The sequence below is a fragment of the Daucus carota genome, chromosome 7, assembly GCF_001625215.2.
Source record: "Daucus carota subsp. sativus chromosome 7, DH1 v3.0, whole genome shotgun sequence".
NCBI classification, from domain to species: domain Eukaryota; kingdom Viridiplantae; phylum Streptophyta; class Magnoliopsida; order Apiales; family Apiaceae; genus Daucus; species Daucus carota.
Genome location: NC_030387.2, coordinates 1,370,911 through 1,388,034, shown reverse-complemented (window position 1 = coordinate 1,388,034; position 17,124 = coordinate 1,370,911). Strand labels below are relative to the sequence as shown.

Sequence of the window (17,124 nt, the reverse complement as noted above, 5' to 3'; positions counted from 1 at the left end):
TCCGTGAGCCAATGATCTCTTAAGACTTTCTTGCTCTACCTCCACTTGTTATTGATTGGATAGTAGTATTTATTCTTTTCTGCAGTTCAGGAAAACAACAAAGCAACAAAAGTAATGCAACTTAATAGATGAAATCGGAATCCATGAAAATTACAGACTGCATGACATTGATGAGTAGAAACCATAAATCAAAGTTTTATAATTTTTTTGGTCTTTCTTGGCCCCCTTTGCCTCTGCAGTCCTTGCACATCGAGCTGCCAGAATAATTAGCGATGCTATGGCTGCATCATAGAGGCATCTGATTTTAATGACTCATGACTGGCTGCTGCGGAGGCTATTGCAGTTAAGGCTATTGACGGGCGCGCCCACACATATTACAAAAAGATGATATTACCTGTGTCTTGGTAAAAAAATATACCTCATATGTAGGTTTTGGATCCATGTAACTCAATTTTAGTGGGGTTTTACATTCCAATAGCTCCTATCCAGCCCCAAGTACGATCAACCTCTATAAGAGAAAATTACCATTTAAATTAGCATCAGTGTCACTTTCTCAAAGCTGCACCTTTTCTGCTTGCAAATGACAAAGAGGTAAGGTTCTATTTAACCATCAATATAGATATTTTGATTATTTTACTTAGATAACTACTACGAAAAGGAGTTACAATTAGAGTATCTACTAATAATCTGAAGCCTATATTGTGATATATACCGATAAAAACTTACAATCAAATAGTCACAGAATTCTTTGTTTTAGGGTAGACATAACAGGAAGATATTAATCTGAGTCAAAATGCATTAAAAAACAATGCCTATATTATGGTGAGTACCTGGGTTGAATCCTGGAGCAGCATAACTTCTTTTGTCAAAGCACGTTGTTGGAAAAGGAGTTGGATTACTGGAGTTTTTGTTTTGAATTTTTGAAGAACATCATGTAAAGGTGTTGGTATGCGTAAACCTACATAGTATACGGAGGTGATTTCTTCAGCATTCTAAAGTGTCATTAAAGCAAACATAATACAACTGGAATATACCACGGTGTCCAGTAGAAATCTGAATAGTGTTCGGATCACAATTTTCACCCAAATAAGAACCAGTAGTTTCATCATATCATTTCTAAGTTAGTTCTTTTAGCTCAAGGCCAAATTATACACAACTGATAAAGATAGCAATGCAAGACCAAGAAAAGTTGCGCTGTATTTATGACAATAAGCGATTTTTTATGTGCTTTATTAATTATAATTTTATTCATTTGAACTACTTGTTCAAGGGCTTTAAATTCATGTGCTTGTAAATTATAATTCTGTATTTTAAGTTCAATAAATCTGGATCTTGCAGGACGAACTGGATGAGTAAGCTCACCGGTGCCATCTCTTCCCAAAGGAAATTCTCTTGAATGTCATATGTTTATGTTGACTGATCGTATGTCATTAAAGCAAACATAATACAACTGGAATATACCACGGTGTCCAGTAGAAATCTGAATAGTGTTCGGATCACAATTTTCACCCAAATAAGAACATGTAGTTTCAGCATATCATTTCTAAGTTAGTTCTTTTAGCTCAAGGCCAAATTATACACAACTGATAAAGATAGCAATGCAAGACCAAGAAAAGTTGCGCAGAATTTATGACAATAAGCGATTTTTATGTGCTTTATTAATTGTAATTTTAATCATTTGAACTACTTGTTCAGGGGCTTTGAATTCATGTGCTTGTAAATTATAATTACTCTGACTTGTCCTTGGATCTCCAACGGAGAAACTATGTTCTAAGCTGATGAGTCTGGAGTGCATATAGATTCAGGGGGAGTAAAACATTATAAAAAATGGATCAATATCTAAGAATAAGATTGGCCGTGCCTATTCATTGGACAAAAAAAAATTCTCCTAGATTAAAATTCCAATTTAGGTTTCTCATAATTTTAATTAGTTATATCTGAGTAGTTCCAGAAAGATTGAACTATAGTATCTTGTGTTTATAAAGCTTCTGCTCAATTCATGGTGAGATCCTTATAGTTTTGTGCTTGTTCTCTTGTTCTTCCGTTCTATATCGACTGCTTAATTAATTTGCTGCTGGATTTAACAGGATTGTCTATCAATTGAATACCAAGCAAGACTTTTATTTCTACAAAGAAAACTGGCTACAGCCCACAGATTACAAATTTCCTTATTTCTTATTTTATGTATGTTAGATCAAGGATTTAGGCGTTACCCATCAGATGCCAATAAATTGCTCAACTACTCATAATTTATAATTCTAAACATCTCATTACATGTAAATTACGCCAAAATCCACACATCCAGAATGGCTTTCTTAAACAGTATCATTCCCGAATTTAAGGCATTCTTACATTTTTACATGTTGAGGGTCCTAATTCTAACCGCGTTCTACATCACAAAGGCATATGAGCAAATATAATGCACCACAATAAATATACAGAGGTAGTTTGTTTAGCATTCTGAACTGTCACTAAAGCAAAAAAAAAAAAGTAATACAGCTGGAACATACCAGTGCGTCCAGTAGAAATCTGAATAGTATTCTAATCACTGTTTTCACCCGAATAAGAACCAGTGTTTGAGGATCATAAATATTAGCATGTAAACAGTGTTGTGAAAATCGCGATTAATCGCGCTTCGCGAGTAGGCGAAGGTTCCACGAGTTGCGTATGACCGATTTAGCGCAATTTTGAAATTGTGCAAAAATCGCGAGTTAAGCGCGATTACTCGCAAAAACTCGCAGTAAAAAGCGCAAAAACTCGCAAAAAGTATAAAAGGACTGAGATACCCTTAAGTTAAAAACCCCCTACTTATATCTTTATAAGTTATAACCTACATCAGCCGTCATATGACTCATATCTTCACTCAGGTATGTCGTATCTCTTTGTCTACTCTGTCTATCTCTCTTCATCTTCACATCTCTGTTTCTCTCGACCTTCTCTCTTCATCTCTTTATATTTCTTCGATACCCTGGTCTTAAATATATAGCATATATGCTAAATTTTAAATACTATTCACAACGTTTGTTAGGTGTTCGATTAAATTCCCCTTAGATGATTATATATATAATCATCAAGTGAAAGAGCTTCTTCTTCACATCTCATAGATGAAGATGATGATGAGGAAGAGAGAGAATTTGAGGGACCTGAGATCGAGTTAAACGATTCCGAAGCCTTTGACTTACTAAATGTTATTGATTATTAATATGATAGTTTATGTGATATTTCCACTATGTTGAAACTATTATTTTTGTTTGAAACTGATATTAGAAGTAACATTCTCGAAATTATATAATTATATAGATAATTTCATTTTTGTCTAAAAATCGCGCGAGTAATCGCGCTTCGCAAGTTGCGCTTCAAAATTGGAGCCTTTTTTTTGTTTTTTTTTTTTGCGTGTTTTACAACACTGCATGCAAAGATGAGTTATTTGTGGGATGTTTCTTCTTTCCTGATAAATGAGGGTTGACACACTTCTTTAGGTCATAACAAAAAAGAAACAAAAACAAAAAGGAAGAAGCACCATGTATTCAAACTCTCTGGTATGTGCTGAAGAAGAAGACAAAAGGACCTAACGGAACGCACTTACGGCCTGTTTTTCATTAAAACTAAATAGATGTGCACAAATCTACATGCAACCGGATACCTGCTAATAGAATATGATCGAGCACATATGTTCGAGGAAATTCTGAATGCGGAAGTAAACTTCTTTCATTGGTGCATTTTATCAAACACTTAGACTTAGATGGAACAATGTATATCAAAATCATAAAAATTGTTAATAATACATACCCGTGATTTTGTTTTCTAATGATTCCTACACCTTCGCTTCTCCACAATTCTGTAACTTCTCTTTTTCCAATTATCATGATTCTGCACAAAAAAAACTTGAACGGGTAAAGAATGATGATAATGAATCAATCAAGAACCAAGCAGATGACGGGTGATCTGAAGATTTTGAATAAAACAAACATACCGGTGAAATCAATACAGGCGTAGTCATAAACGTAAACTCACCATCCTCCATTCCAAATAGTTGCAAGCTTTGGATAAAATCAATACAGGCGTAGTCATAAACGTATGACAGTGTTTGAAACAGAGAAGACAATGTGCGTAAACTGCTCTGCAAAGGATATGGCAAGCAGATATGATGGCTGAAATCGTGCAAAATGAAACTACCTCAAATATTCAAATTCCGGATCAGGTTTAAGGCATCTGAGAACGGGTCGAGATAAAATAAGCTTAAAAGCAGTTATAATTGGCCATGGGTCGGTCCGGGAGGAAAATGGATAATCCAGTTAAAAGCTTATTTGACTTACATGACCCTGACAACAGTTGAAATGTTAAAACTGAAAAGGGTAAGTTTGGTCTTTTTCCAAATCCTTTGTATTCAGGAATTAGGATTATATAGATATTTTATAAACAAATTATATTTACAAATATAGATCAGGTATAATATATTTATTGTATATCATATATAATATTTTACAGTATATATATACTCCAAGGTTTGTTTTGGATATGTATCCGGGTTTTTTCGGTGTGCTGAACCAATTCCAAACCGATCGAGCATTGGTTTTGTACGTTTGGCATCTCTCCTAAAATTTATGGAGAATATAATAAGCAAACGATAGTGTAAACAAGTGGAAGGCTTCCAAGATTCACCAAGATCATATTTTAAGCCGGTAAACATTTGATATACGCAAGTCAACATGAGAGATTGATTACCATTATCTACATTTCAAATCCACAAGCGAACACAATGGCTGTTGCAATCCACAGCTTGGCACATTAAGATTGAGCATTTATATGTATATGTATGTATGTATGTATGTATATATATATATATATATATATATATATATATATATATATATATATATATATATATATAAGTTCTACGGAGTACAAAAAATATTGGAGTATTGGAGTACAAGATTAATACAATATAATCTAGTCATTTAAATCTTAATTTTTTTGTTCTATAATATTTGTAAACATCCGACAATCTGCAGATTATGTTCTACAACATAAACATTGTAATCAAAAGATAGAACAATTACTTTTATAAATCGTAGGACATTGTGTTCTGCAATATAACTTATAAGCAGAACAACAGTCTTAATGCTTGTTAAAAGTTGAAAGATATCAATGATTAATTTATAATTATGTTTAATACTACTTATAAATGATAAATTATATATAAATTTGGATAATAAGAGATATTGTTTATGATTAAACTAAAAAATTATGATTTGTACTCCAATACTCCAATGTTTTTATGTACTCCATAGAACTTAACACTATATATATATATATATATATATATATATATATATATATATATATATGGGAACTTCTCCTTGAGGAACTAACTAATCTAGTAACTTAGAAACTATTTAACCTAAAAAAACCGACACGGCGCAACAATAGGAAGAAATACTAACACGACTTGAAAGACACGTGCAACCCTAAGTTCTGTGCATTCTGTACTTGTTTTATGTTCTTTTTGTCGTCAAATGGTTATATCCTTTTTTGTTTATATAATTTTTTTATGTGATGTATTTTCTTGTCTCTATTGAATTTAATATTTTCTTCACATGTTCTGTATTTTATTTGTAATATAATTTAATTATTTGTTGTATGTTTTTTTATCACATTGTTGTACCTTTTTTATAACTTTTTTTATGTTCTGTATTTTCTTGTCTATATTAAATTTTATTCTTTTCCCACATGTTCTGTAGTTTATTTGTTATGTAATTCAATTTTTTGTTACATGTTCTTTTTTGTGTTGTACCTTTTTTTTAATAAAATTTTTTATGTTCAGTATTTTCTTGTATATATTGAATTTATTTTTTCTCCACATGTATAGTAGTTTATTTATTATATAATTTACTTTTTTTGTTATATGTTATTTATTGTCATATTGTTGTACCTTTTTCATTATAACATTTTCTATGTTCTATATTTTTTTGTCTATATTGAATTTTATTTTTTCTCCTCATGTTCTGTAGTTTTGGTTATATAATATAATTTTTTTATTATATATATATATATATATATATATATTTTTGTCCCAATGTTGTCCCTTTTTTTTTATAACATTTTTTATGTTGTGTATTTTCTTGTCAATATTGGATTTTATATTTTCTCCGCATGTTTTGTAGTTTATTTATTATATAGTTTATTTTTTATTGTATATTCTTTTTCTTAAAAAGAATTTTATGCTCTATATTTTCTTAAATATGAAAAAATAAAGAATATTATAATATAAAATATAAAATCAAAAAAGAAGAATATATGTGCCAACATATGTGATCAGGTGTCTGAGCAGTTTACATCCACGTGACTAGGTTTGTCTAAGCAGTTAGATTAGGATTCAAACACATGCAAATGCAGATGTACGGCTGAGATGAAAAAGTTACTAAGTTACCCGTACAAGTGAGTTCCTCGTTGAACTACCCCCCCCCCCCCCCCCACCCCCCCACCCCCCCCAACACACACACACACACACTATATATATAAAGAAATTGATATATTAGGATACAAATAAAAAATATATCTGGAAGGGACACTAGATAAATTAATTAAACAAAAACCTTATAGCATATATCAACAGAGTTGTAAATACTATACAAAGTTAACATATGAACTAAAACGCACCTAACATGCAAAATCTTGGACTCCATGAAATTTGCTACGAAGACAATTCCTTGGATTTAGGCTTTGCATAACCTATTTCAATCAACTTCTGCACCAGCCTCTTCTCCGCATTTAACTTGAAATAAACAGTATATACTAATTAATGTTGATTGGAATGAGAAATGGAAGGTCAAGACGAAAAAAAAATGGAGGTAAAAGAGGACATGAAAGAAAATTTAAACAGAATAATGTGTCATTTCCTAATGTTATCAGTGGCTATATTGGAGAAACCACGAGCATTTATTTGCAGATTGGAAGGATGGAACTCAGTTCCAGCCGGTGGAAGAGAATGAATGAAGAAATTATAATATGCAAAATGCAAACAGAATACTTTAAATGCCATTCCATTCCATCTTGTTTCCATGGAATGAACCACACACAATCAAAATGATTTATGGCTATATCATAAACAAACTTAAACAGCTAGGACTATTAGATGCTTGGTCTTAAATAAGAGAAGGATTATAATTGTCTAATAGAGTTTCACCAGCTCCAAATGTGGAAGTCACATGACAATTCATGCACAGTCTAGACAAGTATATGACTGCTTTATATTGTTTTATTGTATTATACTTTGTTAACTTCATTTAAGATGTCAAGTAATGAGTGAAGAATCAGAGTGGAAATCAAACACAATAGGTTTCAGAAAAATTTGATAGATGTATACATGGTGTTTAAGAGGTAGAGGACCAAACCTAAAGCATGGGGTTTTTCTTTTGGAATGTTACATGCCAATATAACGCGAATACCGGTCTTTAAAACTGCAATTGGATAGGAAGTCAGTCATAGACCTTCAAAGAACATAGTGTAACACATGAAACATAGGAAATACCTATTCGCCGAGCAATACCAGATCCTGTATTATCAGAAGCGCCTGCAAGAAGGGAAGCAATACTGACTGTATTGCTCTGCACAAAGCCCTCAAAAAGTTAAATTCATCTTAAACTGCCATGTGTGCATGCATATACAAATATTTGTAGGTATCCATGGATTTACAAAATACCTTTGCGTCTAAGCATTAAACTACTACATGTGAGAGCATTAAACTCGAGCACGTTTTCACGGGACCCTGATACACTATTTGACCATCTGATAAAAGAATAATGTCATCAAATAGCTCGTATGTCTCAGGGGTTGGCTGCAGGAGAGATATGAGAGCAGTTCCTTGTAAAATGTGCACACTGTGTTGGAGTGCTTTTACCATCTGAAAAGTTGTCGAACTCTCCAAACCAATAGATATTTCATCCATAAAAGTGCCTTGATGGTCCAACCAGCATCTCACCTGTAGTTAGCAACAAAATCTATTAGCACTCAGATATCAACTAAATATCTGTGTATTTACTCGCTTTAGTCTGCAAGTCAAATTTGACATTTGATTAACCTGTTGTAACACGCTTCTTTTGTCCTCCAGAAATAACCCTGATCATCTGATCACCTACCATAGTGTCTGCACATTATCAAGCCGCAAAATCTGCGAAGGAATTCAGAGTTAGTTCATTTTATGTCATTTCACGCCTATCAAATGTATTAATAAAGGCTCCATGGAGATCTTTGATACCTTCATAATGTAATCAGTTACCACATTAGCCTCTTGACCTTCTGTTGCGGCTGCTGGATTATGAAAACAAAGTTTACATAGTCACACTAATGATAGAGCCACGTTTACTCGGACATGTATTTAAGGCTTTCACAAAGATGACATGTACAAATTACGTTGGTCTACTTGTTTCTACGAATTTCCACGTTTTTACATTCGTGTAGGTGTGAAGATCAGGATGAGGCTTAATATTTGCATCTCTCTCTTCTTGCCAACTCTGCCAACATTTCTACAAAATATAGATAATTAGCATTTTACTACAATGGCAAATCAATTGCTGCAGTAAAATATTAAAATATATAACATCTAAGAATAACCATAGTGCGATCCAATCCCCTGGACCCTTTCAAAAAAAGAAAAAGCCAGGGTTTCGCTCAAAGTCATTTCTCTGATATGCAGATCGTGTTGCCTGATATACGCAGCTGTTCTTTGGGGAACAAACTCTTTCATGTTATGGCCATTACGAGTCACACTTGAAGAAGTCTAGTATTGTAGAACAAATATTGACATTTTTAGATTAGTTCCCAAATTGAACAAGAAAAGTTTTCTTCGTAGATAAAGACCGATCATTGATCAAACCTTGTGAAGTTTATCTTAAGGGTGGGATCTAGCTTCCCAGCCAAAGCAAGCATCAGCGTGATCTTTCCTGAACTCGGAGGACCTAAAAGCAATGTCATCCTACAAAACATCACAGGAAAGATTAATGTTCGACAAAAAAATTAATGGAAATATAAACTTCCAGACAAGGAAGAACAATTAGATTGTCATGCTCAGAACTCACCTGCAAGGCTTGAGGATTCCGCTAACATTGTCAAGAATTGTTAGTTTCTTATTGTTATTCAGTAGTAAATGGATTGTGTTTAACGCCTCCAACAAAACCAATAAAGAAAGAACTTACATAACTAATTGAACGAATAAGAGTAATACTACGTCCAAAGGAAAACGACGGAAAGACAAATCAAGTCACTGTGGATATCTATGCGTGTTTGTTGTTACCTCCACAATTCTAAGATTGAAGTTGATAAAAGAAGGCAAAACTCTGCCCCCTACAAAAGCCTAAGCTTCAACATTCAAATTCTCGAATCTGACTTCAATTGTGGACAGCTCAACTCCAACCCTAAATCAATCCAATCACAAACTATTGCACAATCAAAGTTGATTGTCAGCAAAAACAGTGACAAATCGTCCCTGCAGCAAGGTCATGAGTTGGAATATTTACTTGACTAAACTTAAAAAGGCAATATTACATATATAGAAAAATTGAGAAATTACATAATTCTCCCTCCGTCCCATTTCTCGTAGTTTTGAGTTTATTCGAAACGACTAAATAAAACGTTGTGTGCATTATAAATGACACCCAAAAAACAGAGTGTAATAAAAATATTACCTATCAAGCCGATCTCTGAGCTTCAACAAGAACTTCTCATTATCCTCATCAGCAATTTCACCAGCCTCTCAACCAAATTCTTCCTCTGATGAAATCCAATATCATCAATATCAGCTTCACTAGAGACAGCACCTTTTGATCCAAAAAGCAACCCTTTTCTCAGCCTATCAAAAATTGGTAATTTCTCAAGAGAAGCCCATTTAAAGGCCTCTTCATCATCTTCATCTCTTGTCGATTTCGAAAACACATTCATTCCCTTGTTTCTTCACACTGAACTACTCCTTGCCCTCATGCTTCCCATTCTTTCCCTAGAACTTCTTCCACTCTACCTTAAACTATGTCCTGCCCTGTATATTTTTGCTACATCCATCTTTACTCAGTACCATCCAAAATATTTAATACTATGATCCTGATAATTTAAGATCGATTAAATTTAGCCTTTTTTCTTGTAGTCGGAAACAAGAGAAGTGGCGAGGCTTTAAAATGTGGTGTGCATACTTTGGTGGGTTATTTATAATGTGATATGGAAATGTGTACATGTAGGTAGTAAATGATAGGAAGATTCATGGGCCATGGCTGCTGAAATGGGAATACCAGAAGAATTTTTTTTTTCTCGAACAATCTTGTTTCTAGTACTTCAATTTTGAATCCTGTTCTATTCAAATATATATGGTTTCACTTGGTGTTTATTGTTGTATTATTCAATTGCAACTAATAAAAATGTCATCAAAGAACACCAAATGCAATGGTAAAGCTAGCTAACTGTTGTGCAGGAAATTTATGACATATAACAGGATAAAAACCAATGTCGAGGTTGCATTTTCTCTTGTTGAACTTGCATTATTTATGGAGACAAATATAATAACAGAACTTAAGGTATCAAGGTTGAATCGCACAAAGCCACATGAGATACTGCGGTCTTACTTTCGCAGTATTGTGTAGCGATTGTCTCATCAATTGACTACTCTCTGCGTGCCAATACAACCATGTCATCTGTCAGATCTTCCTGAAGCTTCCTATCGAGACAATTAAATTTATAAAAACAAAATACACAGTATAATGGTACTTGTTGAAATTAAATGAATTATTAAAAGCTTATTTTATAATAAATTAATCTTTTAAAAAAGCGCTACTGCACTTTGATAACCTAAATGAAGATGACAACTACATACAAAGAAACCATCTACATCAATTTGGATCACATTTATGTTAACTTGTGCAGCTCCCAGATAAGGCATTGACTTTAAGTAAGTGATATAGTTTTTACTTTCTAACTAAGCTCTATAGGGCGTATTTAACATAAAAGTAACCCCAGTCTGTCACTCTATACTTCGTGTTATCTTCTTAATTATATTTTATGTATATCTAATACATACCTATGCGTTGCAATATGCGTCTGTGCAGCAGTGTCCAACTTTACAGGCACTTTTTGATCAGTAACAACATTGTCATGGGATCTTTCCTTAAAACTGGAAGATCTTCTCCTCAGACCTTGAGAATCAAGAATATGTTTCCCATCACTTTTAGTTTTAGGAGAGCTTTTATGGATAGAAGTCTCTACAATAGGCTCCTGAGATATTTCTATAACAGACTGAAATTGGCCAAAAAGATAGTTATTTGCACCGAACCTGAAATTCCTATTAAAAAATGGGACAGGTCATAAGATAAGCCTCAAATATATGCAACCTGTAATAAGAGAATAAAACTTGGGATAACATATAGAAAAATTAGTTTAAACAAATATGCAGCAACTCATGGAGTAGATAAATCTAAAGAATGTGTCGAGAGAGGTTATAATTAGAATTATCCAAACAATGGTCGCAGCGTATTCCATGGTGGCTAGAACACTCCTCTCCCCAAGGGCAAAGATGGCAGTAAAAATACATAGGGTACAGATAATGTCTGTGTCTGTGACTTTGTACAGTGTGTGCATATATGAAAAGTAGTGCTATGCTTTGAACTTTAAGCAGAATTCTCTAATCAAAATGACAGATTAGTACACGAGATAATAATTGCATACCACAGGTATAGAACAAATTGCAAAATTAGCGTAGAGAAGATCTATAGATATGTCGCTGTACTTGAATTTAATTACAGGAACATGAGCATCAGATACAATATGCAGGTCCTGTATTTCAGGCATCTTTGCAAGCATGTCATTAAGTTCACCAAAAAAATCTTCCTTGTATCAATACAAGTTATATCAGAACTCAAGCATAATTTCTCGTCCTTAAGTCATACTTAAATCTGACATGTTATAGTAGTCTGAAATACATATGAAATGTCAAAAAAAAAGTTGTACGTTGGTGGGGGTTGGCTTCAAGGTCCTCCTGGGATCACAGGTTAGTGATATGTATAGAATACATATAAGCTCCGGGACTTTCATGGTACAATTTTCTGAGAGCATGCTGTGGGCCAGAAAATTATTATTAGAGTCAAGAATAAGATAAAACTAGTAAAAGATTAATTTATTTAATAGCGTAGTGACTGATGAGCCATGACAGCTCCATGTATAAGAAATTTAAGACCTTACCATAATAAACACGATAAAAAAATTAAACTTGCTAAGCAAAAATATAATATTGCAATAATTAACTAATTTGTGAAAACATAACAATAGTCACCTGACTTTTATCCAACTCATCAAATCCTTGATACTAATAATTATAATCTAGAGCACGATTTAATAGCTCAAGTGGTGAAGGGTTTATTCTCTATTGTCCCGGGTCCTGGGTTCGACTCTGACACAACTTAAGCTACTTTATTTTATTCAAGTCGTTACCTGTACCTGTGCTTTCAATTTATGAAACAAACGGTCTGCAACTCACCATATACCAACTTCGTGGCCAGGAACTCATCACATGAAACACCTATTGTCTGCAATTCATTATGTTAGTTATAGTTAGTGATTTAAAATCTGTACACAATGTAAATAACAGTGCACTTCCATGTTACATCATATCTAGTAAAACAACTCAACTAACAATCAAATTCGTATCTTAAATTAAAAGTATATATATGTAACATAAAAGATGAGCGAGTAGAGTCACTTTCAGTACTTCCAGTGAATAAATGTCTCTCTATTTGTATAATTTTATTCGTAACTTCTAAAAGTAATTTAATTAGCGTTTACTTCCCGTGAAAGCAGGAGAACGGAACCTTTTGGCTTCTAGATGAGCTCGAATGATTCTTCTCATTCCAGTCATACTAAATTCAAACCCGATACAATTTATCACTCACAAGATCACATCAATCCTAAATGACAGGCCCCAACAGCACAGGTCAACCTAAAAAGATTCTAGAACTTAGTATTATGAATTAATAGGAAGGAGGAATGAAAAAGATTATTATGACAGGAGCAAGCAGCAGTAGTCTAAGAATTATACAAGCCAATTAAGAAGAAATTGCGACAGAAGTATAACCTGAAGTACGGTATGGGCCAAGACGTTATCTCCATTAGAATAGCCAATTGAGCTGGTTGGAGCCAAGACATCATTCCATTCCGAGTCATCCACCTCTATTAATATCCGAAAGTTAGAAAATATACCGTTAGTAACAACATGATAATAGAATGAAACTTATACAAGATGACCAAATGAGATGATTGAACCTGCACTATCAGTAACCATCTGCTCAGCACTAAAAATCCAATTATGCTCTTGTTCTCCTGAATAATAAATAGACATGCGTATATGCTTTAAATAGCCAACACAATATAAGCATAACACAATGGCAACATCTGATTCCCAATCTGCAAGAGTAAAAGCAAACCTTCACTTTCAATAGGATCTGGATTCAACTCAGCACATTCGCAGAATACACCAAAAAGCATGTCCACTGAGAAGCAGAAGTCAAAAATGATTTTATAAATATAACCAATCAAATTTAATCTATCAAGAAAATAAAAGACTTTGAAATCTAATGGGAAAACAAGGAGTATATACATACATTGACTATGATCTTCCGGCACAAGCCTCAACTCAGAGATCTTACTTAAGTTGAGACATCATTAGATTCTGAGTCCGAGCTGTCAGATTCCTCATCGTCGCCTCCGGTATCAATCTTCAAGAAGAAATTGCGAAAAAGTTTACCAAGCAATATAACATGGGAAAAGAAGGGCTGAAAACAATAAAGATGGCTAATAGTCTAATACTGCTGGAACTCGTCATATACGAAGTAAAATTGCAACATTTCTAACAGACAAAGGATATTACAAATGGCACAAGTCTATCAAGAAAAATATTATAGAGGGAAAAAAAGTGTTGTAAGAACTAAGAAATACGTTTAGCCAAAAGTGACCAAAACTGCAGGGACTTGTCATATATTAGACTGAAATGCAACATTTCTAACAAATAAAATCTCAGAGCCCTCTGCATTCATGGAAAAATGAAGGAGAATATTCTGAACCATATAATCCATATCCCTGGACCATAGACACTGCTCAAATCTCAACCTTTTAACTGGAACTTAAGACCTGCTTTTTTGAAATGAAAATTATTTTGAAATTCAAGAGGTCAACTCAATACATGCGTCAACTTCCTAATTGGGTATTCGCGATAACTAAGACCTAAACCCAAAACACTTGTAAAGATTGTAAAATAGAGGCAAATAAAAACTTCAAACCTGGGCATAAATACAAGGGGAAGGGTAAGCCTCTTGATCTCTGGACACAGCATGAAGTGACCTAGAGACCAGCAATCTAAGTCTGCAAACTGCATGATGTTAAGTTACAGTTAGAACACTACTCTGTGAAAGATCATAAATGTGTTCAGCTCAAAATTATATATACAGAGTTGCAGATCAAAGAGAGATATTTCATTAGAATACAAAAAAACACAATGAACACCACAACCTAGTTTCTCCCAAAATTGCATATTTGTTCTTGATAGATTAGTATCTTCCTTCCATAAGCGTCCCTTTATATATTAATACTTATACATATATATATAAATCTGCAGATTAAGTCTAGACTCTAGACAAAAACTTTTGCAGATTTAGTAAACTATCATTGTATTACAACTTTCTCATACCAAATGGTAGAAAAGCTTGATTTTTCTACAATCATTAAGATAGCTAAACAAACGTTAAATATATCCCGAGGAATGAGTCTAATTTTATCAAATACAAATTACAATAAAGTACCTTATAGAACAATGTAAACAAAAGAATATAACCACTGGTCAGTGGTCAGTTAATGAGGAACAACTGGAAGAGGACAGCAGAGAAATGTCACTATAAGAAAACAACACTTCCTTTCCAGATTCATACTACTAAAATGATTTTTCTATTGACAAAATCATGACATTGGATCTTCCTGATAAAACAAATACTCATTGTTGTCACGGCGCTCGACTAGTCGCGACTAGTCGACGACTAGTCGTGTTGAGAAAATCGACTGGAGAGCTCGACTTGCTCGACTTGCGAATTGTCGACTAGTCAGTCGACTTGGTCAACTAATCAATCGACTTATCGACTAGTCGGTCGACTAGTGCAAAATTCAATCAAAAAATAAAATTAAAAAAAAATAAAAATTTTATGAAATTGCTCAAAATCAGTAATAATTAACATGTTAATCGAAGTTTATAGATCTTTGTGTATGTATGTGTTTATGTATGCATAAGTTGATTAGAACTGAATATAGTAATATACATGTAAGAATTGATGTGTTGGAATTTTGTTATAAGAAACCACGAATATAAGATATAATATGAATATATTATTTAATTAATTATTATTAACTTTTCGACTAGTCAGCGACTTGTCTACGACTAGTCGACTAGTCAACAAGCTGGACCTCTATCGACTCGACTTGACTTATCGACGTGACAACCATGCAAATACTGCCATCAAACCCTAACAACCCTAACATATAACTTCATACCAGTCATAACCACTATAGAGGCCGATATGTAACATGGCATCAATCAACCTAGAAACAAAAAGACAAACATAATACATTTAAATAACTAAATAGTACTTAATGAACAGCCAACCAATTCAATCAAACAACAAAAAGAAAATTGTCCCAAATAAACATAAACACTCTGCACCAAAAACAATAGCTCGAACACTATAAGAGAAGTGCCTTAAAGTAAATTAGAAAGTTCATTAAAATGCTCAAATCGTTCTACGAATCCCAGAAAGCAAAATATTGAAGACACTAAATTCCTGTTCATTAAAAAGCTCAAATTGTTCTACGAATTCCAGAAAGCAAAACATTGAAGACACTAAATTTATAAAAGCAAATAATAATCAGGATCGCTGCAAATACAATAATCAACTCCATAAAAATAATTCTTTATAAAAATTGAGCTAATGAAAATATTTAATAACCCAATCCAGTCGCAACATATACATATACCAAGTTTCCGGCATCACCAAATACCTGTCTCCAAAATCTCTTCCCTAAAAATCGAATTCAGATTATGGACACATGCGCCGGTCTCAATTGTAGCTTTGCAAGATGGACACACATCGAAATCACTTGAAAAAGGTTGTCAACTATTGAACCTATCACGAGTTGCCTCGTGCCTGTTTGCTCTGGATGACCCTTGGGCAGAACGGAAACATGGTTAAATGAATGATCTAGTCGGACCATTCACCTGCAATTCTTTTCAACTCGAATCCAATCACTACAAAATTCTCCATAAAACCAATTAAAGGCATATGTGATGAACAGCCGTGAAAGCATATTAAACGATCAGGGTAATTTTGAAATTTAACATTAATCGACGATGTATAAGTAATTTCACAGCCATTTTTCAGGCTCAATTTGCCCTTGGTTCTCCTTTAATATATAGAAGTAGATAGATAGATAGATAGATAGATAGATAGATAGATAGATACAATGTTTAGTCTATGAATTTACCAAATTAAGAGAAGCATATACAAAATATTTAGAAGAGTTGGTGTACTGTTAAGATTCCGTTTCCAGTTAAACTATGGGTTTTAGGTCATATAGTTTTAGGTTCCGTTTTTAGAATATATGGAATCAAAATTCAGCCCTCAACTCCGTGAATTCACACAGTCTCTCTGATTATACATATCTAAAGGATGAAGGATGCTTGTTGCCTAGTGATGAGTGAGCTGTGCACAATCTTTATAGGAAGACCTAAGGATATTAGTCAGAAGCCTAGTTTTCTTTTGCATCATCTTCTTTGCAAGTAAATATTAAAATTTACGTTATTCACATTCCAAAACTGTAAAACGCATATATGTTATTAACATACTTCTCAAAATCTTCTAGCAACAAATAAATCGAAAGCATTCTCAGTGCAACCTATGTATTGATCACAATCAAGAAGGATTAACAAATAATGCCAAATAACTTTCTTCATCAACAGTCTTCTACTTGTTGAGCAGCTTATTATGGTCCTATTCCTAAGAACTAAGAAGTATATGCTTAATTACATATATTTAAATATAAAATATGAAGAAGGGA

The 17,124-nt window shown here is 33.4% G+C and overlaps 1 pseudogene; it reads right to left on the bottom strand.

The window, feature by feature from the left end:
* Nucleotides 1-418: 418 nt before the first annotated feature.
* LOC108195969 (chloride conductance regulatory protein ICln-like) lies at nucleotides 419-16,349 on the bottom strand (annotated as a pseudogene).
* Between the last annotated feature and the right edge of the window lie 775 nt (nucleotides 16,350-17,124).